This window comes from Panthera onca, chromosome D4 (assembly GCF_046562875.1).
Source record: "Panthera onca isolate mPanOnc1 chromosome D4, mPanOnc1 haplotype 2, whole genome shotgun sequence".
Lineage (NCBI taxonomy): Eukaryota > Metazoa > Chordata > Mammalia > Carnivora > Felidae > Panthera > Panthera onca.
Genome location: NC_138351.1, coordinates 64,386,031 through 64,412,799, shown reverse-complemented (window position 1 = coordinate 64,412,799; position 26,769 = coordinate 64,386,031). Strand labels below are relative to the sequence as shown.

The window sequence follows — 26,769 nt, the reverse complement described above, 5'->3', positions numbered from 1 at the left end:
TAGGGGGGCACCTGGATGAGCATTGGACTCTTGGTTTGGGCTCAGGTCATGATCTAATGGTTTTGTGAGTTCAAGCCCCACGTCAGGCTCTGTGCTGCCAGCTCGCTCCCCTGCCCCCTCTCTCCCCTCCCCCACTCACACTGTCTCTGTCTCTCTCAAAATAAATAAATAAACTTGAAAAAATAAGATAAATTAGGCTAAAAATATTATCCACCTGTGATGGTTAATTTTATGTGTCAACTTAGCTACACTGTGGTACCTACTTATTTGTTCATATACCAGTCTAGATTTCGCTGTGAAGTATTTTTAAGAAATGATTAACACAAACTTTGAGTCAAGCAGATTACCCTTCATAATATGGGTGGGCCTTATACAGTCAGTTGTAAGCCTTAAAATAAACGATAGATCTCCTAAGAAGAAAGGAATTCAGCCTCCTGACTGTATTCAGACTCAAGACTACAACACCAATTTTCCCCTCAGTCTCCAGCTTGCCAGCCTATCTACAGATTTTGGAATTGCCAGCCCTCACAATTATATCAGCAATTCATAAGAAGAAATCTCTTTTAGGATAGATAGATAGATAGATAGATAGATAGATAGATAGATTTTACATCTTATTGGTTCTGTTCCTCTGGAGAACCCTACTACACTACCCTCCCTCATAGTAGTGTTATAAAAATATTCTGAAATTTACTTTGACTTGACATTAATGTAGTCACTTCACCTTCCTTGTGGTTATTGTCTGCTTGTTTCTCATTTTCTATCTTTTTACTTTTAATCCATTTGTACATTTAATGTAGGTAACATATATAGTTGGGTTTTGCTTTTTTATCCTGATAATTTCCGCCCTTAACGGGGGTGTTTAAAATATTCCTTTGTTTAGCTTCACACTTACATTTGGTATAGTAGAATAGTCTTTTTTCTTTGAAAGATATTTATACTGGGTATAGAATTCTAGGTTGGCAAGTTTTTTTTTTCCTGTCAGACCATTGAGGATGTTACTCCACTGTCTTCTCACTTGCATCACTTCCAGTGTGAAATCTGCTGCCATCCTTATCTGTGTTTCTCAATACATAATGTGTCTTGTTTTCTGGCAGCTCTTAAGATTTTCTCTTTGTCATTGGTTTTGGGAAATGTATTTGTGACATATTTTGATATAATTCTCTTCACATTTCTTGTGCTTGGGGTTCACTGAGCTTCTTACATTTGTGGCATCATCCAATTGGAAACTTTTCAGCCTTTATTTCTTCAAATATTTGCCTGCCTCTCTCATCTTAGGAACTCTGATTACACACATAGTAGGTCATTTACAGTAGTTACACAGCTCACTAATGCATTCTTAATTTATCATCATCATCATCATCATCATCATTACTTATTCCTTTTTCCCCTTTGTGCTTCATTTTGGATATTTTCTACCTCTATGTCTTGAAATTCACTAGTCTTTTTTACCTGCAGTGTCTATCATTAATTCCATCCAGTGAACTTTCATCTCAGGCATTGTAGTTTCTATCTGTAGAATTTCAATCTGGATCTTTAAAAATATATTTCACATCTCTACTTAACACGTTCAGTCTTTCATTTAGTTTCTGAACATATAAAATGCAGTAACAATAACTGTTTAAACATCAATGTCTGCTAATTCTAACATCTGAGGCAGTTCCTAGCCAGTTTTTCTGGCTTTTCTGGTTTTTCTCCTTATTATGAATTGTACTTTCATGCTATGTTCCTGATAGTGTTTTTTTGGATGTCAGAGTTTGTGAATTTTATCTCATCTGGTGTTGGATTTCTTTATGTCAATAAATACTCTTGAACTTTGTTCCAGAATGTGCTTAAAAGCAGTTTGATCCTTTTGGGCATTGCTTTTAACATTTGTCAGGCAGAACCAGAGCAGAATTTAGTCTAGGGTTAATGACTCTCCATTACTGGGGAAAGACCCTTCTGAATATTCTAATGCTCATGAATTATGAGGCTTCAAGCCTGGATAACAGGAACAGGCACTATTTCTGGCCCTGTGTGAGTGCTAGGTACTGTTCCCTCCAATCCATTTAGATTTTTCTTTCCCCCATGCCTCAGTGGTTTCTTCATATGCATATGCTGATCACTACGCTGCTGAATACCCGGGGTGAGGTTGGGGGCGGGGGGGGGGGGTACTCTGCAGATCTCAAGTTCTCTGTAACTCCCCCTCCTGTCTAATACTCTGTCCCATGAATTCCAGCTACCTTGATCTCTTCAGACTTTCATCTTTGTCTTCAAGAAGTCCCCTGGGGTAGATCTGGATTTCCCCTTCCCTATACTATGGCATGGAAATACTCTCAAGTCAGTAAACTAGGAAAATTGGAGAGCTCACCTCTATTGTTTCCCATCTCTCAGGGATATCTCTCCTCCATTGCTTCATGTACAGTGTCTTGAAAACTGTTCATATACTGTGTGATATTTTTTAGTTATTTCAGACAGAAGAGTAAATCATGTTCTTGCTAGCCCATTTTAGCCAGAAGAAGTCCAATGTTATAGAAAATTTAATAAGATAATGAAAGAAAAGTGCTTGAAAAGAGTTCAGTGAATGTTAGCTATTTTATTATTATTATTATCATCATCATCATCATTAGCATCAGAATTTTAAGCCATTTGGATTATACTTTTAGGCAAATCTTATTGTATGAATTAAGTTTTCATAAATATGGGGAAAGTGTGGAACAATGAAAATATTAATAGCAATAATAATTGAGCACTAAGCGCTTTAAATTAATTGTCCATTTAATTTCAGTTCAACACTATAAAGTAAGGTAATATTATCAGCATTTTATAGATGAAGAATCTCAGGTTCAGAGAGGTTAAATAAATTGTTCAAGGTTAAATGGCCCTCAAGTGGTAAGTAGAGAACAGAGCCAACGTGTGTCTAATCCCAAAGCCCAATCTCTTAACCTTCATACATCACAGCCAGATCACGTCTAAGCAACTGTGGAAAAATTCTTGTTTCATAGACCCAAAGACTTTGGAAAAGAATTGATAAAACTGTGTCTTAATGTTACCATGGGCTTTTCCTACTGTGAATATCAGGAAGCCATTTCCATAGATATAAAGTATCTTATAAAAGCATGGGTTCCAGTGTGACATTCTTGAGCTTGAAGTCCTGCCACACGGGCCAAATAGCAAATTTAATGATGATGTTTACTCATCTCGGAGCAAAGCAAATTTGCTGATAAGATGGCTAGCACATCAATGGATAACATGAACTCCAGCTTCAGTAGTGCAAAACACAAAGGTAATAAGAATACTTTAATAAAGCTGTCAGTTAACTGAAAATGAACAAGATTAAGACAAAGGGGCAAGGGCCAGGTGTGCAATCACTGTGCCAAATAACTCATCAGATGTTTCTCCAGTTGATATGGTAGTTTTTATAAAATACTCTATTGTTTCCATAGATACACCATACAAAGAATTAAACTTAAGACATTCTATGGATTCATCCAAGTAAAGTTCAGACAGGTTTTTTTCACATGCAAATGTAAGATTTTTAAAGCCTGTGCTTAATCCTAGAACAATATCAATATTTCATAGTTATTTTAATACAGAAAATTTTAAAGAAAAAACATCCCCATAAAAAAACATATATGTGGGCAAAAAATTCAAGCAATAAAGAAATGTTTAAAAAATTAAGCATTTCTGGGGCACCTGGGTGGCTCAGTTGGTTGAGTGTCTGACTTGAGCTCAGGTCATGATCTCATGGTTCGTGGGTTCAAGCCCCACGATGGGCTCTGTGCTGACAGCTCAGAGCCTGCAGCCTGCTTCAGATTCTGCCTTGGGCTCTCTCTGCCCCTCCCCCACTTGTGCTCTGTTTTTCTGTCTCTAAAATAAATTGAAATTAAATTTTTTTAATTAAGCATTTCTTCTCTGTTCCTCTCATCCAAAACCACCCTACCCTTTTAGTTCTTCTCCTCAAAGGTAATTATGATTAATTTTTGTTACGTTCACTTTCTGAAAAAAATTGAGAAAGATGTGTAGATATGTAGAAATTTTCCTTTTTAAAAACCTATTGAAATTACTTTCATTATTTTTAAGATATTTTTAAGAGATTATACCACCACATATACTCTAGTTTCTATTACTAATTGAATCTATTTTAATTATTTCCCATGGTATTATTTTCAAAATGTCCAGGCAGAGTGTATCAAAACAAATACAAATACCTGAACTTACACTGAGATTTAGACTGCCAGTAAAAGTGAGAAAATTGAGGATGCCCATGGTTCAATGGTAATCACTACAGTTGGACCAAGTCAAGGAGGTGCAGATTGGATTGGTGCAAACTGATTGGATTGTCCAGATCATCGAAAAGAAATACTGCACCATCTTATCAGTTTTCCTGATTGTAGTTAATAGAAGAGTAGAGAGAGAATCTATGAAAATCTGGCATATTTTCTCTTTTCTCTTCATTTTATTTTTTTATCTGCTTGCTTCTTTGCAGTTTCTGGAAAGTTGCTCTCATTTGGGGTTTGTTTGGGGATTTTTGTGAGACTTTTTAGATGTCTTGCCTTTTGTTTGTGATATCCAATTAATAAACTCTAATCATAGTGAGATATGATTATCAGTTTGGGAGTTACTCTCTCTTTACACAATATCTTGATTTATTCTTAAGACTTAGATTAATTGGATCAATGATCTGAACTTAGTCTCCCACCTGCTAAGTCTGCCTTTTGCAAAAATTAAGAAAAAGTGGGACTTTGACTGGGCATGAATTCTGTTCTTAATTGCTGTGATTTCATACTTATTCTCTCCTTTGAAAACCAACAAGAAATTTTGTGGAAAGGAGAAATGGGGGGAAATTGGAAAGTTCTTCTCACCCTTCTCAAGAAAAAACTTTATAAGAATGTGGATCTGGGGGATTTCCACTAGACAAACCAAAAAATAAGTAAAAAAAAAAAAAAAAGAAAAGAAAAGAAAAGAAAAAAGAAAAAGACTATGAAAAACTCAGCCCTGTTAATATCTAAAGTCAATAACTGATAAATGGATGTAATTTTGAAATGTCTTTAATTCCCATACTTATTTCCATTTTTCTCTGCATAGGATCCTGTGGTGATCAGCAGTACAACATCCAAACAAAAAGTATCCACATACCTGTTTAAAGGGGACTTAGGGATACAACCTAATAGGCAAATAGTTTTCTAACACCGTTTTCTCACTCTGGTGTTTGCTTGGGTTCAAATTCTGACTCTGTAATTTAGCACTTGTCTTCACAAAGGTTATTTAATTCCTCTAAGGCTTGGTTTCCTCGAGTGTAAAATAAAGTAATAATACTTAACTCACACAACTGTTGCAAGGATTAAATGAGAAAAATGTACCTAGAACAGTCAGTACTTAATAAAAAGGAAAAAGAGAGGAATCTAATGTGATATTGTATGTCAACTCTTGCCAGACATTTATGCAATGTATTGCATGGTTTCTAATTCTCACACATAGCAGCCATGATGTTTGATCTAAAAATAAGGTATCACAGGCTCAAAATGAGTAAACAACCCAAGAGCAAACATTTAGCAATTGATGCACTTGGGATTCAAATCTAGTTCTAACTTAAAAGATTTCCTTCCCATTATACCACAGTGTCTTCCAAGCAGAACATACTGGTTTAAATATGAACATAGTTCTTAGCAGGAGATGGTATTATTCTCCATGGAATTACTTGTGAATGTTTTAAAAAGATAAAATATATTAAGCGTTTGGGCCAGTAGTTGGCACTTACTCTTCATCATTATGATGATGTCCCATTTTGCTTCCTAAAACCCTTGTGGGGTGTGGGATTTTGTCTTCCATCCCCATATTGATCAGTCTCTGCTGTACTTTCTTTTTGAAGTATATCAGAATTGATCCATTGATTCATGGGTTAGATAACTAGAAATTCTTGTTCTGTATTAATACCGCACATATATATATAACACTATAAATAAAATAGAATGCTTGATGTTAAATTTAATATTAATTTTTTCCCAAATATACATACCCCGACCTACCCTGTTACTTCAAATGATCAAAGCCTGGGGCACCTGAGAGGCTCAGTCAGTTAAGCGTCCTACTTCAGCTCAAGTCATGATCTCACAGTTCCTGGGATCAAGCCCTGCATTAGGCTCTCTGCTGTCAGTGCAGAGCCTGCTTGAAATCCTCTGTCTCTCCCATTCTCTGCCCCTCTCTCACTCTCTGCACCTCCCTTGCATGCTCTCTCTCTCAAAAAAATAAACATTTAAAAATAAAAAAAGAAAACAAATAAGTCAAGTCTAAGGGATATCTTCAAGTCAAGGAGCCATCTTTGTGGGTACAAATTAATATAAAAATATGAAGAGAAAGTTCAGGCCCCCTACTATCCATAGTATTCAGTGTATCTGAATTTTAAAAAAATTTTCCAGCTTTGTTGAGGTGCAATTGACATATAAAATTGTGTAAATTCAAGATGTACAATGTGATGATTTGATACACATATATATAGCAAAATGATTGCCAATATAAGGTTAGTTAATACTCTACCACTTCACATAATTGCCACCTGTGTGTGTTAAGAACATTTACGATCTAATCTCTGCAAGTTTCAAGTATTTAATATAGTATTATTAACTATAGTCACTATGCTGTACATCAGATCCCCAGAAAGTATTCATCTTATAGCTAGAAGTTTGTACCCTTTGACCATTATCTCTACATTTCCCCCTACCCTCCAGAGACTGGAAACCACTATTTTACTCTCTGTTCCTGTACGTTTGGCTTTTTTAGATATCACATATAAGTGAGACTATATGGTCTTTGTGTTTCTCTAACTTATTTCACTTAGTATAATGCCCTCAAAGTTCATCCATGTTGTTTTTGCAAATGGCAGGATTTTTTTCTTTCTCATGACTGACTAATACTCCACTGCATATATACCACATTTCCTTTACCCATTCATCCACTGATGAATATTTAGGTTGTTTCTGTGTCTTGGCTATTGTGAATAATGCTGCAATGAATATGGGAGTGCAATATGTCTTCTAGACACGGATTTCATTTCCTTATTGCTGGATCATATGGTAGTTCCTTTTTTTTTTTCTTTTCTTTTTTCTTTTTTTTTTTTTTTGGAAACTCCATGCTGTTTTCCATGGTGCCTGCACCAATTTTCAATGGAACTGGATTTATTGAAATATTTTATTTAAGGTATCACATCTTCCATAAAGGAATTTCAAGGCAGGTCAGAGCACCTATCTCATTATTCCTGGTTTCCTTTGATCTACATCAGTGGTTCTCAAGTGGAGGCAATTTTGCCCCCCGCCCCCAAGGGGAATTTGCTGATGCTTGGACAGATTTTCAGTTGCCACAACTTGATGGGCAAAAGAGTGTTATAGGCCTCTAATGATTACAGGCGAGGGATGCTGTTGAACACCCTAAGATGCACAGGACAGCCCCTACTGCCCCCACAGCAAAGAATTACCAGCCCAAAATGAATAGTACTGAGATTGAATTAGATAAATTACCTAGGGAGCTTTTTTAAATGACGATATTGCCTGGGCCTCCCCCCAACCAAAAATGTGGACCTAAGTGTCCTGGGGTAGATACTGGTTATATATGCATGCCAGTTCCACAAGTGATGTGCAGGTTGCCATTCAATCAGAATTGTGAACCACTCGTCTAGATGTGGCTAACTAGTTTGTATAAAGAAATGGAAAAGACAGTTACAACATGAGAAAATTCTTACTGGGATTTTGCCAGATGGATTCCTGTCCCCCCTTCTCCCTCTCCAGTTGTGCCAGGAGAGTCCTAACTTTTTGCCAGAGATCTCATTAGAATTTGCTCTTTATTACAGCATTTCCCCAAATAGTGTGTTCATTAGTGGGAATAAATCTCATTTAAATTAGACAGACTCAAAAAACTCAAAATATTCACCACAGCCAACACCATATATGTGGCTTTTACCTAAACTCCTTCCTGTGAACAGCTATGTGGTTATTTTTTTTTCTTTGTCCCCAAAATACCTTTGTTTACCTCTCTTAACTTGAATCTGCAGTGTTGCTATCCTTCCTGCAAATTCATCCTGTCCTTGGCTCCTCCTTCATATGCTCTCTTTGCTCCACTGCTTAATTACTTCTAATTCATCCCTGAAACAAACCTCTTCCAGCCAGATTTTCTCATGTGATCCTAAGTCAAAGTGCAGAAGAATGTGGAGTCCCCATTAAACATCAGTGATTCAGAATCCCTCCAGGGTCTCTGCTCTGTACCAGAGTAGCTTATTAAATTACTGCTGTTATTGTTTAATGGGAAGTCAAAATAAGTGGGGAAAAAAGAGGTTATTTAATTTCTCTAATTTAAGTTTCCCCACACAGATTGACTTAGAAAGCTCACTAGGCTGAGTGAAAGATTTTAAAATATACTATGGAAAATGATTTGGGGCACATTTGCAACAGGGCTGATGATTGTGAATGTTATACAATAAATGTACAGATCATTCCCTCCTCCAGATAACAGTTTTACCATCAGCTGCTGGAAGTCCAATTTCTGCCAAAGGAGCAAGGTTATTTTAAGTTATTTGACAAAATGGTTTTAACTCCCAGAAATAAAGCAAGTTGCTCTAATGTATATCAGCGATAGACTTTATTTCCTCCTCATGTGACATGCTTCTGCAGAGTAAATGGAGAACTACAGAATATGGAACTTGGACATATTCTGCCTTTAAAAAATGACAAATGAAAATGAGAGAAGCAACATAGTTAGAAATTTCTGAGCTCTGATGGTTGCCATATGGCAAAGGTAATCCAGTAACATATACCAAGAAGGGCAGAGCATTAAAAATAATGTGATTTGTATCATGGAAATATTGATCATCAGTGCCAAAGAGAATCTGAGGTGTGTTTGAACAAGAAATAATGGTGGGGCCATAAAAAAGGATGAGATCTTGCCATTTGCAACAACAAAGGTGGACCAAGAGGGTATTATGCTAAGTGAAACAAGTCAGACAGAGAAAGACAAATACTGTATGATTTCACTCATATGTGGAATTAAAAAAGAAAGAAAAACAAAGAATAAGCAAACAAAAAGCAAAACCAGACCTATAAATCCAGAGAACAAACTGATGGTTACCAGCAGAAAGAGGGGGTGGAAAGGATGGGCAAAATGGGTAAAGGAGAGTGGGAGATACAGGCTTCCAGTTATGGAATGAATAACTCACAGTACTAAAAGGCACAGCATTGGGAATATACTCAATGATATTGGAATAGCACTGCATGGTGACAGATGGTAACTGTACTTATGGTGAGCATAGTAAACATATAGAGAAGTTAAATCACTATGTTGTACACCTGAAACCAATGTAACAGTGCATGTCAACTATACTCAAATTTAAAAATTATTTAAAAAAAGAAGTAACTTGGGAAAAATAAACACATATGCTCATGAATTACAAAGGAACTATTATTTCTTCCTTAGCAATTTTACTCCTTAGCTCCCTGTATTGAGTAAACCCAAAAGGTGTTGCTTTACAGCTGCGGTCTATAATTTTTTTTCCACAAAAGACCAAATAGTAAATATTTTAGGCTGTGGGGGCCATACTGTACCTGTCTCAATGACTCAATTGTGCCACTGTGGTGTTAAAGCAGCTATAGACAACCCAAAAACAAATGGGCTTGGATGTATTCCAAAAAAACTTCACTTATGGATGCCGAAATTTGAATTTCATGAAATTTTCACATCACAAAATAATATTCTGCCTTTCTTTATGCTTGTAAAGTATTAAAATTATTCTTAGCTCATAGGCCATTTGAAAGAGGCAGTGTACTCGATTTGGCCCATGGCCCCTAGCTTGTAGAGAACCCTGCCTTACAGTATTAGTATTTCTCTTCTATTGTTGAAATTCAAGGAACTGAGAGGCCAAGAATGTTGGATGGATTTTCTATGTGGATATTGAAATCAGTAACATTTAGAATGGGAATTGTTAGAGTGACAGTGAACCAAGAGTTAAACTTTCTAAAAACGAAGGATAATGATCTAGAGGATGTTAGACGACTGCCTCATAAAGAGATAGTGGATGTTAGATGGGGCGCCTGAGTGGCTCAGTCAGTTAAGCTTCTGACTCTTGATTTCAGCTCAGGTCATGATCTCACAGTTCTCATGAGTTCAAGCCCCATGTCGAGCTCCACGCTGAGAGTGTGGAGCCTGCTTGGGATTCTCCTTCTCTCCCTGTCTCTCTGCTCCTCCCCACTCACATTCTCTCTCTCTTTCAAAATAAATACATTTTTTAAAAATGTTTAAAAAAGAGATGAGGGTGTTAGAGATAGATGGCAATAGTTCCAAAGCCAAGTTTTAGTGAGGAAGGGTGGAGAATAGTCTGGATGCATTGGTGAAGGCTGTCCTGTATATTGTAAAATGTTAGAAGAACTCTTGTCCTCTATCACCCAGTTGCCAGTAGTACCCATGGCCCCAGTTCTGGCAATTAAAAATATCTCCAGACATTACCAAATTTCCCCTCAGGAGAATTGCCCCAATTGATAACCATTGCTCTACTGCAAAACTTCACACCAAATTCTCCATTTTATTCAATTCCTTTCCTCCTGTTTTTTCATGGCTTTCCTGTCTGGCATTCACCTCCACCACCCACTAAAGGGGCTTTTATTAAGATCACTAGTAACTTCCCCATTACTAAATTCAGTGTTCAATGTTTGGTCTCCCTTATGTTCCTCTTCACATTTGACAGAGTTGATCTCTCCCTCCTCCTTCAAACATTTTCTTCATTTGGGTAATAGGACACTTCACTCACCTGATTTTCACATTCTCTTATGAGCTGCTCCTTCTCACTTTCTTTCCAATCTCTGATCTTGGTGCAGTGGCCTAAGATTCGGTTTTTGAGCCTCTTTTCTCTCCCCATTTTTTCTATTGGCACTCATCCAATCCTACGGATTTAAATACCATCTGTGTATTCATGACTCTTACTCTCATGTCTCCATCCAAGTCATCTTCATTGCACTGAGACTTACGTAGACAGTTACTGTATGACATATTCACTTCTATATCTAATTGGCATCTGAAATTATATCAAAAATGGATAATCCAATATTTCCTGTAAACCTGTCCTGCCCACAGCCTTTCTCATTTTGGTTGATGGCAACTTCTTTCCTCAGTGACTGTGGTCAAACATTTTGAGTAATCTTTACTCCTATTGCTCCCATGTCACCTCCAATCCATTGGAATATCCTGTTGTCTTTACAACTTCAAAACGTCCAGAATATAATCACTTTCCATTCCTTTGGTCCAACTCAAATCCAAAACATCATCTTCTGGCATCTGAATTATTTTAGTAATAATAGGAGGACATGGTTTTCCAGCTAGTCCCCCTCTTCCCACCCCTGCCCCCTACAGTCCATTCTAAAGGCAGCATCCAAACCAATCCTTTTAAAAGCTAATTTGGATCATATCACTTCTTGGCTCAAAACCCTCCTATGGCTTCCCATCTCCCTCAGAGTAAAAGCCAAATATGTCACAGAGACCTGCATTATTTTGTTCCTTGTTATTTCCTATATTGGGTTGTATAGTATTCCCCCAAAATTCATTGTCTACCTGGAACCTCAGAATCTGACCTTATTTGGAAATAAAGTCTTTTATTTCCATAGTTAGGACATAGTTAGGAGACATAGTTAGGAGAAGGTCATACTGGATTAGGGTGAGCCCTAATCAATGACTGATGTCCTCAGGAAGAGAAACAGAGATAGAGACACAAAAGGGGTGGGAAGGGAAGAGAGAAAGGCATGGGAGGCAGAGACTGGAGTGGTACGTCTACAAACCAAGAAATGTCAAGAATTGCTGGCAACCACCAGAAGTTAGGAGAGAGGCATAAAACAGAAGCTCCAGAAGGAATCAACCGGCCAGCCCTTATATTTCAGATTTCTAGTCTCCAGAACCATGAGAGAATACATTTATGTTGTTTTAAGCCACCCTTAAAACAACTTGGTGGTACTTTGGTATGGCAGCCCTGGGAAATGAATACACTTCTTTCATCCCCTTCTGCTCTTTCCCTTCTCCTTCTCCTCCAGCTATAACCGACTTGCTATCCTCAAAATTATCCAACCCTTCTTTTTCTTTATTCTGTCTTTTTCAGAATAAAGTTCAAAGTTCCTAACACAGCATACTTCCCTAATTATCCAGTGTCTATCTACCTCTCAGCTTTATTTTCTGAAACTCCCACTATTTTTCAACTTTACGAAAATACCCATTTCTTCATTCTTTACTTAGCCATTCACTAAGCATTTGTGGAGCACCTACCCACGTGTGAAAATTCTGTCTTAACAAGAAATTTAATGAAGCCAGATCATGTCCCTATTCTCATGGTGCTTATTATATTTCTTTATTGAGATAGTAAGTGGCAAAATTAATATACTCAAAGAGAGATAAATGCTATGAATAAGATAAATCAGAAACTGTTACAGAGTAACTAGATTGGAAAGGTGGGCAGGAAAGGCCTGAATAATAAGAAGTCAACTTTTGAGCATTTGGAGAGAATTTTCTAGGAGAGGGAACAAAGACAAAGACTGAGGGGAAAGGAGGTCAGCAGGTTCAAGAAACAGAAAGAAGGCTGATGTCTTTGAAGAGCCTCAGGCAGGGATAGAGTCTACTGGGACAAATAAGAGATTTGGCATTGTAAAGCCAAAAGAGGGTACCAGCAAGGGAGTGATATAACAGATTTTTGTTTTAAAAGGGGCACTTTGGGTGCTGGGTAAGGAGTGAATTATAGGGAACAAAGGGAGGAGCAGAATTTGTAGGTTCCTGAGCATACCACGCTTGCCCACACATCTCTATTTTACAACTTCAGCACACTTTTCTCATCCTTTAGATCTCAGCCAAAATATTGGCACCTCTGTGAAACCTCTTGTCATTTACCCAGGAAGATCTGAGTACTTTTTCCTCCAGAAATCCCATTGCTTCCGAGGGAATCAGAGCACATTGTTAAGGCCCACAGTCCTTTGGAAGGATCAGAGAATAATGTATGTTTCTGGTGTCTGTGTTGTTTTTCTTTATATACTAGAGAAAATGTTGCTACTGTCACTCTGTCTCAATTTACTCCAGCTTCCCATGTTGAAGCTGGATGAAAGAATCAGTTGCACTTTTAAAGAGGTCACAGTCATTTCTATATAAAGCCAACATGCTAGAGCAAATTTATCCTAAAATTCAGTACATACAAGTTAAAAGGAGAGCTTTAAAATATCGAGTGCTAAAAGAAATGGCTATATATAATAAATGTTTTTATGTTTGGTTTTTGTTTGTTGCCTCCAATGCTGATCTCAATGCTATGTAATAGACACTACCCTGGACAGCTACCGATGTCTTCTTAAACTTTCCCAATAGTCTTGAGAGAGAAGTCTCCCCACTATAATCATTACCCTGTGGATTTCTTTCAAGTACATCACTATCTTGCATATTTATAAAGTTCATGCTGCTCAACTTTCAAATTCAGTCTTCATTTCAGCAAGAAGTGAAGTGTACGTTTGACGGTTTCTGGTAGAAGAAATATATTTTTCTCTGACTTACCTAACAAGTTTTTGATTTCTCTCTTTTGTCCTCAGAATACTCCCTTGGGGGTTTCTCATTCTCAAGCTACTGTCAAACTCTAATACTTCTTACAGGCACCGATATCTAGATACTGAACCCACAGATGACAAGCAATTTCCTCCTGAAGTTCCCTGATGGGAGTCACAGTGGACTCGCAAGAAGCCACATTGGGAAATATTATGGAAACTTAGAAGGAATTACACCCTTTCCTCTAAGCCTTCAGGCTGTCTGAAAACAAATCAACACATGCTGAGTGCCCAAGTACCCTTCTGCCAGCTAGTTTAGGTGAGGTTAAACCTCTGCAACCCTCTCCCATAAAAAACAAGTGAAAAGCTGCACTGAAGCTCTAAAAGTCTGTTTAAACATGCACTGCAGTGGAAACACAGGTTTCTTGATTAACATGATGCTCCCCCCTCACCTTTCTCCTAATGAATGGGCCATCCGTTGCCTCGTTGTCCAATCATGCAACTTTGAGTTGCCACAAATGAGAAGGCCTTTGCATGAACATAGTTCCCTACATGGAAAAAGCAGCCCCAGCTCACTAAGTTGTTCAGGGCCAGCTGTCAAATCAGAGATGAAAGGACTGATTTTTTAGGAGTTCACAGAGCAGATGAGGAAAACACTTTTAAAGTGCTGTCAAGGTGAGGCTGTCCTTGAAGAAATGGCTTCCTGACAGCTGCTGGTACATTCCTTCCTGCCAATGTTTAATTTCTCTCAGATAGGCACGGCTTTAATTAGGTTCCTAGGGCAGCTAGCTCTGTATCTTTGACCTTATCAAGGATGCAGGATTTCAAAGCACAAGCTTAGATAGGTCTTCCTTCATTACTGATCAAAAGTCTCCCCAGGAACACTCCTGGGCTCAGACTTCAGTTCCTCAAAAACCAAAGCTGCCTTTTCATGCTTCCTTCTAATGGGTAGTCTCATACTAGCATCCCTGTCATTGCCAGGTTCTTCAAGGGAGCAGGGAGTGTTCAGGAGACAGAAATTAGATGCAATTCGTATAAGAAAATGTTCACGTCTGAAGCTACTTACATACTTCGCTACAAAGGCCTTCTAATATTTGGGAGAAGTTTGCATGTGGTTTATTGACTTGATTTTCAAATGTATAACATTCTGAGTGGAAAAAAAAAATTCCTGTAATTGAATACTAGGGCTTAGTTTCAACCTGGTTGAGAGTGAGTAACTCCTCTAAAAAGACAGATGTTGAATTTTAATAATAGAATTTTTTTGGCATGTAAAATTAAGCATAGAGCATCTGCTTTTTACAATGCCAACATCTGTTTCTTTGACATCCCTGTCTTCCCTTCTGCTAGATCCAACTGTGAATTTGCTATAGAATCTGATATGAAAAACAGATAAAATTGTTCTTGACATGCTGAATTCTACAGGGCCAGCATAAACTAGACTATCAGAATTAAACGCACATTCTAAAAGAAGAAAAACTTCTGAGTCACTCCTGCTCATGATACTCAGTCTCCAACAAAAATCGGGAAATGTAGAATTTTTCAAGGAAAGGGTGACATTATTTATAAATGACATTGTATGTTATAGGAAGCTTTTTGAAAAAATTATTTAAAACGCAACTTTTAAGTCTGTCATTAATAGAATCATGCAGTAGATGTCAGTCACCAAGAAAATTCACCCAAGAAAAGACATTACTTTGATTATGAGCTTTAAAAAAGGTATTCAGAGAGACTAAAATCACTAAAAATGCAATACAGTTTTGTAGTAAGAATAACATTTTCATTAGGTGACCATAATGATCTTGTATTGAACGAAAATAAATAAGTGATTCAATAATGGACTGTTCAGCTATTCCTATATCACTTTAATTCCCACATATTTATTTATTCATTCATCAGATATTATTAAAGATTAATTCTGTGCCAGTAGGGTTAGGTGTTAAGGATACATACATTACTATGGCAAACATAGGCCCTACCTTTGTGAAATGTAACGTCTAGAGGGAAAACATACATTTAACATATAAAAATGCAAGTAAAGATTACAAATATTGTTAAGGGCTCTAAGATAAAGTAGAGATGTGGTGTATTGGGGAATTATTAGTAAAGGAAGGCATTCAGAGGAAGGGAATATTAACCCAGTACCTAAAAAATGAGTAGACACTAGTAATGAGGAGAGAATAAGATCTTTGGGGGAAAAATTGAGCAAAACTTGCTGAAAAAGGCCAATATGGCTAGAAAGTATAATGAGTCAGGGCAGAGGATGAAGTGAGACAGGAGAGATAACAACTGGATCCATGTCAATTCCTGCAACCATCTCAGTATTGCCCTAGGTTCAGAAGCCACTGTTGTTCCTGGCTTGGAAGAAAAAGGATGCCCCAGAACAGAGACTCGCTGGTCCACTGACAGGTAGTATGATCTCACTGCTGGCATACCCATGGTCACAAGTTCAACCCTATATCTCAATTTGAGTAATGAGTCACCTGCCATTTTATTCTTTGCCTGAGTCCTATACTGAGGACTTCCATCAGTGTTTCTGGTTCTGCTGGGCCTGAGGTCAGCCTGGCACTGGTAGTGCCTCTGAGCTGACCATCAAACCTCTGCACCATGCTTAAGCACTGTATTGTACTACACTCTAGGGTTATAAAGAACAGCAATTCTGGGGCGCCTGGGTGGCTTGGTTGGTTAAGCGTCCGACCTCGGCTCAGGTCATGATCTCACGGCCTGTGAGTTCAAGCCCCGCGTTGGGCTCTGTGCTGACCGCTCAGAGCCTGCAGCCTGTTTCAGATTCTGTGTCTCCCTCTCTCTCTGCCCCTCCCCTGTTCATGCTCTGTCTCTCTCTGTTTCAAAAATAAATAAACGTTAAAAAAAAATTTTTTTTAATAAAATAAAATAAAATAAAAAAAGAACAGCAATTCATCCAAGTTCCTGCAGGCAATAGGAGTGGCTTTTAAAATGTGGACATCTAGGTCTCAGGAACCAAAGAAACTAGAGACTTGTGTTCAGTTCATGGCAGCTCTAGGAACATTATGCCTCTCCCCTCAAAAGCTCATCCATTTATATAACATGGCTACTCTCTCCATGCTTTTATCTCCCAGCTTCTTTACCAGCTGTGCCATTGTGTCTATTACCCATAGGTTCTCCCTTGTAAATTTTGTTCTGTGTGATTCTGCCATGTTTTCTCAGTATTCTCTAGAGATAGAATCTGATAGGCTCAATTTGTCTTTTTGCATCAGACCAGCTTATTGATTACTTGAACTTGGATCAGTATCATCCTTTAATCCCATCAGCTATGTCCAAAAAGCATGGAATCTGATGTCAAAAATATTGCTGCCCTTCGTGATTTCAAACTATACTACAAAGGTATGGTAATTAGAACAGTATGGTACTGGCATAAAAATAGACACAGGCTAATGGAACCAAATCAGGAGCCCAGAAATAAACCTTCCGATGTAAAATCAAATAATATTTAACAAGGAAGCCAAGAATACTCAATGGAAAAAGGATAGTTTCTTTAATAACTAACATTGAGGAAACTGGATAATCACATGCAGAAGATTGAAATTGTACCCCTATCATACTTCACTCCCAAAAATGAACTAAAAATGGAATAAGGACTTAAACATAGGTCCTGAAACCATAAAACTCCTAGAAGAAAACATAGAGAAAAAAACTGGCAATGGTGTTGGCAATGATTTTTAAAATATGGCACCCAAAGTGCAAGCAATAAAAGCAAAAACTAAATATGTTAGAGTGCATCAAACTAAGAAGCTTCCACACAGCAAAGGAAACAATCAACAAAATGAAAAGGCAACCTATGGATTGGGAATAAATATGTGCAAATTATATATCTGATAAGGGTTAAAGGATATCACCTCACAACTGTCAGAATGGCTATCATCAAAAATACAGGAGATTACAAACGTTGGCAAGGATGTGGAGAAAAAGGACTATTGGTGGGAATGTTAATTGGTATAACCATATTCCTCAAAAAATTAAAAATGGAGCTACCATATCATTCAGCTATCCCAATTTTCTGCATATATCCAAAGGAAATGAAATCAGGATCTCAAAGAGATATGCGCACTTCATGTTCCACTTCTTGTTCCACTGAAGCATTATTCACAATAGCCAAGATAGACAAATGACTTAAGTGTCTCTCTACAGATGAATGGATAAAGGAAATGTGATAGATAGATGATAGATAGATAGATAGATAGATAGATAGATAGATAGATAGACACATAGAGATACCACTGTGTATATACACACACACAATAGAATACTATTCAGTCATGAGGAGAAAAAAATCCTTCCATTTAGGACAACATGGATAGACATTGAGGGCATTATGCTAAGTGAAATCAGTCAGAGAAAAACAAATGTTATATGATCTTGCTTATATGTGGAATGTAAAAAAGCCAAGCTGAGACAGAAGAGAATGGTAACTATGAGGGGTTGGGGAGTGCGAGGAAGATGTTGGTCAAAAGGCATAAACTTCCAGTTAAGATGAATAAGTTCTGGAAATATAATGTGCTGCATGGAAACGATAATTAACAATACTGTGTTATATACTCAAAAGTACCTGACAGAGTAGATCTTAAACTTTCTCACCACAAAAAAAGAAATGGTATTTATGTGAGGTGGGAAGGCATTACCTCTTCCTACTGTAGTAATCATTTCACAATATATAAGTCTATTAAATCAACATATTGTACATCTTAAACTTACATAATGTTATAGATGTCAAGTGTATCTAAATAAAGCTTGGAAAAAAATAAAATAAAAATGAAAGAACATTGCTCCCTCAATTTCCTCATTTACAAATGAGGGCAAGGCCCCCTTTACTTCCTTCCGAAAAATTATGATTATAATATGAGACATGGGTCCTGAAATCACCTAAAAAAGTTAAAAGCCACATATTATGATTCAGGTATTATTATACCCTAAATACTATTACCATCATCAAATTTAAGATATAACAACAGAATTCCACCATATTGCTATCATATTTCAGAGAGAAGGATAATACTGTGGTCTTCAAACATCATCTTTCAGCATCATCTCTCCTTCTTGTTCCTGTACCATTTATTATTATGTTTATATCTCTATTTCTTCCACTAGACCATTAATTCAATAAATATTTTTTGAGCCAAGCACTATGCTAGGAATCTGATATGCAACACTGGGCAACATAGAATGGTCTCTGAACTCAAGAAGTTTATTGTCTAACAAGAAAGACAAACAACTAAAAATCTATGCCTATAAGCAGTGATAAGCATGCAATAGCTTTCTATGTCCTACTTAATATGCAGCATCTAAGTAAGTATTCACAAGGCAGTGACCATGTGTAATTGTTATCATCATGCCTCCCGGTAGATAACCGGAGTGTTTGCTGGAGGATCTGGGACCCATCCAGGAAAAAGATATAATTTAGTCTGAAACTGAGAGGAAGAATTCTCAGGAAGAAAGTCTTTGTCAAGTTAGAGAGGCCAGTACCAAAAAGTCAGTTGCTATGTGTATGTATACATATAATTATTATATTATATTATATTATATTATATTATATTATATTATATTATATTATATTAGTATATATACATACATATTCCATCAGTGAAAGTAATAGGCATGTAGTAAGCACTCAATAAATGTTAGCTGCCATTATTTCTTTAATTTTAATTGTCTCTGGGCTAAAAATATGCCACTATAATGAAGAACCAAGCCAAGCATTTAGAGGTTTTTCACGTTGTGTTTTAAAAGCTGCAACAGAAATTATGTACAAAGAGCAAATTATTTGACTCACATTATAATTGAATCAGGGCTAAAATTAGGTGTCTCCTAGTGGGGGCTTCAAAATCATTTTTATTCCCTTGATTGTCTTTGAAAATGATCCTGTTAATATATGATAGGAACAATAACATAGAGGAAATGATCAAACAAGGTATAGTTTGGGGAGAACAATGACTGTTGTGTTTAAATTTCTAGGAACGTGATGCACTTCATAACTGTTGTTCACTCTCATTGCATTCCATTAAATCTGGAAGATTATTGGTTGGTTATGCTGAGTGCTTCTTTTCATTATCCTTAGAGCACAAATAATAAGTTGATTTTCAAGCTGCAAATGCTTTCTTTTTAATCAAGCTTTTGCCAGAGTGGAACTTAAGTTCAAGAGTTGTTATTACTTTAAAAATCTGTATTAACAACACAAATCACCATGGTTTCTAAGCACTCTATTGCCTCCAAATCGTGTTAACATGTGCACCCAGAGACTTGGGTGTTGGGCCAAATCTTATCAATCTAAATGAGAAAGAAAACAAAGTTCAATGACTATAGATAGGAAAACAAATACTGTAAATGCCCTGGGTTTGAACACATTGGGTTATTTTAAAGCTTATACAGATAAATAATGTGAATACATTGTCTACGTATTTGTTGTCAAATTACTGCTTCTGAAAAGTACAAAGAATGTCTTTATTGGGTACCTGCATGTATACCAATTTAAAGAAAAAAATCTTTACAACAACAGGATCTTCACAATTGGGAAGATGTGCTATGAATAAACAACTCTACTGAATTTATTCAGGAGCATTTAGGGTAATAGTCCAGTCAATTAAATAATAAGCCCAGGGGCCACTACCCAAATTAATGGTAGAATATCTATTGTATTGCTTTTCCAAAAATTCAAAATATACTACACTGTATTTCATAACTCCATATAATGTTTGACTAATACTGAGAATTTGATCATTCTAAATCCTGGGATTGCAGGGTTTGTTGTAGTACCACCCCACTATAATTTAAGTCCACCTGCCTTGAAAGTGATGTACAAACACCAGGAAGCCTTTGTCGTTAATCTGCCTTGATGGTAGAATAGCCTCTTCTGAGAATATAGAAAAAGATCAAAGAATAGCCCTCATCTGTAGCCATCATTTAAAAAGCAAATAAAACAGGGAAGGATAGCATGAAAGACACAAATTCTCTCTGCAAAGACATACTGTACATTTATTTTATTTTTAAAATTTACACACACAAAAAGCCATGAATGTTTTTGTGTATGCAGGTATAAAAACTTCAAAGAATAGTGTCTCCACTTTCCAGATGTTTTCTCCAAGACAGCTGCTACTCTATTTGGTTTCAAAGCATATGGCACACGTGTTCATGTAGAGATATGTAATTTTACATTTCCTTTTTAGGTTAACTGGTGACTTTATTTATTTTTCTAAAAGTTTCTTTTTGGCCTAATAATATATCCTAGAGCTTTTCAAATGTCAGTACATATATATCTACCTGATTCTTCAGAATTGCCACAGACATGGTGTTCTATGAATGTGAGCACCACCACGTATTCAACTAATTACCAATTGATGGATTTTGTTCTTACCAATAATGCTGTGGTAAACATACTTCTATTTACCATACCCACATCTGAATAGTTGTCTAAGGTACATACCTAAAAGTGGGATTGCTACCTTGAAGATTACACATATTTAAATCTTTATGAGATGCTGCCAAACTACCATCCAAAAAGGCTATATACCAATTTATATACCCAGCAGCACAGCAGAAATGGGACTTCCCAGTCCCTTATACCCCCGTGATTATCGTGATTAAAATTTGCCAACGTGTTAGGTGAAAATATCTTATTATTTGTATCTGTATTTTCCTGATTCCTAGTGAGGCTGAGTATCCTTTCATGTGTTTATGGGGCATTTGCACGTCTTCGAAATCCCATTACTTGTTACTATATGTCTTCTATTAGGACTGTTTTCTCCTGTAAGACAATTCAAAGAGCTGAGCTTTGAGGGAAAGGTACTTTAATAAGGAAATGAGAAACCCTGGACAAACATATCTCACATTATTACTGAATGTTTTAACCCAGAACTACTTGTGGATAAACAGAATTAATGACTATTAATTGAGTGGATTTAATGTACTAACATGAAATAACATAAATTCTAAAGTTCAGAATCCTGTGTAAGTTTTACTTAATGGTATTTCGGTAACCTTTGACAAATTACTTAACTTCTCTACAGCTTAGTTATCTCATCTGTAAAATGGAGAAATCTTGCCTACCTGATAGATTGGTTTTTTTAAATTTTTTTAATGTTTATTTAATGTTTAATTAATTTAATGTTTATTTATTTATTTTTTAATGTTTATTTATTGAGACAGAGAGAGACTGAGCATGAACAGGGGAGGGGCAGAGAGAGAGGGAGACACAGAATCTGAAACGGGCTCCAGGCTCTGAGCTGTCAGCACAGAGCCCGATGCGGGGCTCGAACTCACGGACCGTGAGATCATGACCTGAGCCGAAGTCAGACGCTTAACCAACTGAACCACCCAGGTGCCCTCCTGATAGATTGTATTGAGGATTATGTGAATTTGATGTATATAAAGTGCTTGGAATAATGCCTGGTCTATAGTAGTTGCTCCAAGAAGAAGATTGTGCAAATAACTCATTGCACATGTACAGTTGAATAGAATGTGTGTGGAAAATGGTGATTTGAAGAGCAATTCAAGAGTTACATTATACATATATATTTACATATATTTACATATGCATAATGAGAATTTCTCATTATGTGAGTGGGGAATCGGGTGGTAAGCAATAATTATGAAATCTTCCAAGAGAGGAAGAGGCATCTGAGAAGGCTACCTGATGCTGCCATCTGGCTATTTCGGTTATAATTCTCTTCCTGAAGTGCAGGTAGGTGCATGTGTCAGGAGCAAAAAGCCAACTAGGATAGGGTGTCCTATTGGAGGGCATTCAAAGCAGGGAGCACTAGTAAAACATCCATGTCGAAATCTTTAAGAATGACATGAAAGTTAGGAGCTCCTCTGACACAATGTGAAGAGTGGAAAGGACTCAGCCCAGTCCCAGAAACTGGACAGGAATTGAGTCGGAATGAGAACAGGGAGAAATTAAAGAGGAAATGAGACAATTACTTCACTCTTCCTTGAACTATATGCCTCACTTTTATGAGTCAGTGGATGTTAGACAGGCTCACACACATAGGACAAAAAGATTCAGCACTGAAACCAGATGAACAATTACTATGATCTAGGTTAACTAGACTAAAACCACCATGATCTTGAATGTGTATATTGTTGCTTTGTGCCATAGACATGATATGCAGCAAGCATATCACACTGAGGATCTGCTCGTCAAACTGCAGTCAAAGACATAAATCACTTTTATATAGTATCTAACCAACATACATCCAACATTAACTCCGCTCCCCATTGATAATCTTAACATTAAAATGGATTTTAAAAATGTAAAGAGGCTTCTATAACTAGCAAAAAAAAAAAATGACATTAATGAGACAGCAAGAGATTATATTTGCTTTCCTAAACCATGAAGTTGAAATCATGGAGAATTCTTCCTAAACTAAGACAACTGCAATGAAGAGTTTGCTTCCATGCCCTTCTCCTGAAGATTTTAGTCTATGCTTTGTATTTGCAGAAAGGTATCTTTCATTTTCTTCTTAAAATTCTGTCTGAATATTTAAGTTTGACATATCCTCTGAGTTATTTCTGGAGACTCATTCTGGTATGGTGACCATTCACAGTTTGACATATATGTATGTTATTGAAACCTTGCAGAGATTTCCATGAGTGATTTTAGTGATAGTATTAATTTTGAGCATCAGGTGTGTGCTATTATAAATTTATATCAACAGCATACATTGTAACAGCATCTTGCCCATATTTTGTTGGGGAGGGGAGAGCGAGGTGTGAGGGGAGCAGGGGGAGTGGGAGGAGGGAAGCAGGTTGTGGAAAAGGCCCTGTAACTGGAGTCAAAACTCCGTGACTGAGACAAGTATCACCACTTCCCACCTAGGCAAATCATTGAACTTCCTTTCTTACATTTGTACAATAAATAACTGTGGGGATTAAAAAGCTAATATGTGTAAAAAATTTCCGTAATAATAACAGCTAACACTTTGGAGTGCATACTATGTGCCAAGAACTCAGCTAAGTGCATTATATGGATCATTTCATTTAATCCTTCCAACAACCCTGCGAGTTAGGAATTATTAGTTGCATCATTTTACAGATGAACAGATTGGAGAAATCAAATAACTTGCCCAAAGCTACAATGCTTGTAAGTGTAGTAAGTGGGGTTTCAAGCTCAGCACTAACTCCAAAATTAAACTTAATCACTGCTTTATACACTACTTTCTTCCATGTTTCATTGGCTCCTGCTAAACATATCAGCACAAAATAACTTTCCGCTGTCGTGCCAACTCTGCCTCTCAAGAACTCTCTGACAAGGATTTTTCTTAATAGACCACTATTGCTCAATAAAACATTGTGCTGTTTCAGATGTTTTCACTTACTCCTCATAACAATCCTATATTATAGAGTTATCCCCATTTTACAGAGGAGGAAAATGAAGCATAGAGAAGTTAATTGAATTCCCCAATATCACACAGTTAGGTATGTGGAAACCATGCTTTGAATCCAAATTCACCAGACTCCAGAGTCCATTTGCTTAAAGACAGTGCTATACAGAGTCACATCTTATTCAGGGGTTAAGTTCTAACATCAGCATATAAGGCAAAAATTGCATATAATCAAAGCTACCACTAAAAGTTCCTTTAATCACAGATCAAGTACCATACATGGACGTATTCTATACTGCTATGGGGACCCATAAATGCAACACCAGAAATTTTTCCTCCAGGACTGGAACAGATTGCTGTTTCTTCATTTGAGCACAGATGAAATAGTTAGTTTATGTTTAGAGGCCATGTTTTTGAAAAGTAAGTGTCTTTAACATAAGAATCATGCCCAGCTCAATAAAGTGTTCATATTATAAGAAGTAAATGGAAACTGAAGCCAGCTGACTGAATAGCAAAGTAATGCTTCCCATTTCATGCTCTCTCCAGGCATATAGCCATTGAATGCAATGGCTCACCTGTACTACTAAATTTTTACTTTTTTTTTTCTTTTGAACACATGTAATGTGCTTCTACTATATGCCGTGAGGCTACATCAAGGGTTGGGGGAAATAGCATAGTCATTAATGATTCGTGTAGGGTATAATGATATGAGTGGCAGTTTTTGCCATAACTGTACTAAGTACTTAAATATTAACTAAATCTGAAGCTCTCTCTCTCTCTCATATCCACATAGTTTATATTTATGTTTTATAATATTTAACACACTTTTCTTATTTGACTGTAAGTCCCCAAGGGCAGGGACAATGACTGTCCTACTAATGACTTTACCAGAGAATCCAGCAGAATAGCTGGAACAATGGCCCAGCTCAAAACAATTCTGTTGAATAATGAGTGAATAAACAAATAAATGATTATGTTCTCTTTAAAGTTAGAATCTTTCTGCAATGTCTGGAGAACCCATATTATTTTGTGAAGTTAACCTTCACTTGGTTTGACCCTCTCATCCAGAAGGCATGGAGAACATAATCTATTAGATTTCCTGGACCTCTACCTGTCAAGTATGCTTAGTACTTCATTACACAAAATGTTCAATAAAGGTAAGAGAATGGATGCAGTAGTCAAGTTGCCTGAGCTCATGTGCCTGAGCATTTACTCTCCAAGCCTCAGCTTCTTCATCTGTAAAATGGGTAAGACAATAGTTCTAAGTAACCTTTCTTCAGTATAAATTATATGACAGGCACCGTTCTAAATGCTTTATACAGTTAAGTTCACTTAACATTCCCAGACACCCTGTGAGATAGCATCTACGAACCTAAGGATCTTGTTCTGGTCTGTGCAGCTGGGAAGCAGCTTTGCAAATACTGCAAAGCCTGTATTTGTAACCAGTGCTGTATATTGCCTCACAGCATGGTCATGCTTAAAGTGGCCAGCTTCATGAAGCATTAAGCACAGTGTCCAATACATAAAGACGTCTCAATAAATGCTAGGTCTAATCAATAATAACATAACATTTGCATGCTATGCATTCAACAGAGCACGGTAACCACAGGGAATGCTGTGGTTAGGCTGCCTAATCCCCCTTCAGAACAAAGACCTCATGAACCCAGCTACGAGGAATGTCGATGGCTGATAACTCATGACCCAGTCTAAAGTAAGAAACGTCACCGAGATTCACACCCTTTCGGAGCAGTTCTCTTTCAATGTCTGGTTGATAAGGGAAGGGAGAGGGAGAGGGAACAAAGGCCCTGTCCCCTTGCCTCAATTTGGGACAAACCTGAAAGACTAGCCATGCTCCAGAGCTTCCTGTGGCATCTCCTGAGACTTCTGTCACAACTGCATCACCTTCTCCCTCTGCACAATCTTGCTTCCCTCATCCCCTTTGGTGCAGTTCCTGAGCACATACTCCAATATTTCTTGCAGATCTTTCAGATCAATATTTCAGATCTTCATGTGAGAGTCTGTTTCCAGAAAACCTAGCCTAAAACAATAAAAGACTCCCAGTACCTCACAGCTTCCTGAAGCCATGGGATGCTCCATGAGTGCTTGGTTTTACACAGAGAATTGTATCCCAGATCTCTTATAGACCCAGGAGAGTGGAACTCTCCCGTGATGGACCCACTCTTTCTGGAATCATCTTTCTTTGTTACATTCCTACCCAAACACTTTTCCTGATACATACTTTTCTCTACCCACCTGTTTCCATATTGAATTTGTCATAAACTCTCGTTGACACGCTGATGACAAAGCTATATAAAATTACTTAACAAGTACGGAGTCAATTTATCTATTATAATAAAAACATTAAAACATGCCAAAACTAGTTTTCAAGGAAATATAAACTTGAATCCAATTTAAAATGTCCTTACATTCATCTCTTAATTTTGGTGCCTAAATAGGAGCATCATCCTCAAAGTAATCTCAATTTAGCTTATGCACAAGGAAATATTAATTCTTATGTTTGTAGCTTAAAAAACTCAAGTTATTAATACAAAGTTTATAATAATCTTGCAATTTCCCTCAATCATACTGTAAAAACAGAGTCTCCATCTCACTTTACCCCTTGCTGGAGCCCAAGTGAGGCTACAATTTTATATGCTCTGGATTGGCTGAGTTGAGATTTTCTTTTTCTTTCTTTCTTTCTTTCTTTCTTTCTTTCTTTCTTTCTTTCTGTCTTTCTTTCTTTCTTTCTTTCTTTCTTTGTAATTTATTGTCAAATTGGCTTACATACAACATCCAGTGCTCACCCAACAAGTAAGTGCCCTGTGAGTTGAGCTTTTCTGACCTGGGCCAAACAGTCTCCAACCTTGACAAGTTATGCAAAGAGTTATGTATAGGTTAATGGAATT

General features: G+C 37.1%; 1 protein-coding gene across 4 annotated transcripts in view; it reads left to right on the top strand.

The window, feature by feature from the left end:
• GRIN3A (glutamate ionotropic receptor NMDA type subunit 3A) overlaps positions 1-26,769 on the top strand; it is a 287,822-nt gene that overhangs the window by 73,692 nt on the left and 187,361 nt on the right. The window contains exon 3 of one of the 4 annotated variants that reach the window (XM_078436634.2): positions 15,845-15,920. The exons of 2 other annotated variants lie outside the window; for them this stretch is intronic. The gene's annotated coding sequence lies outside the window, so the exon portion shown is untranslated. Of the gene's footprint in view, positions 1-15,833; positions 15,921-26,769 lie in introns of all 4 variants that reach the window. One more of the 4 variants, XM_078436633.2, reaches the window with a different exon arrangement.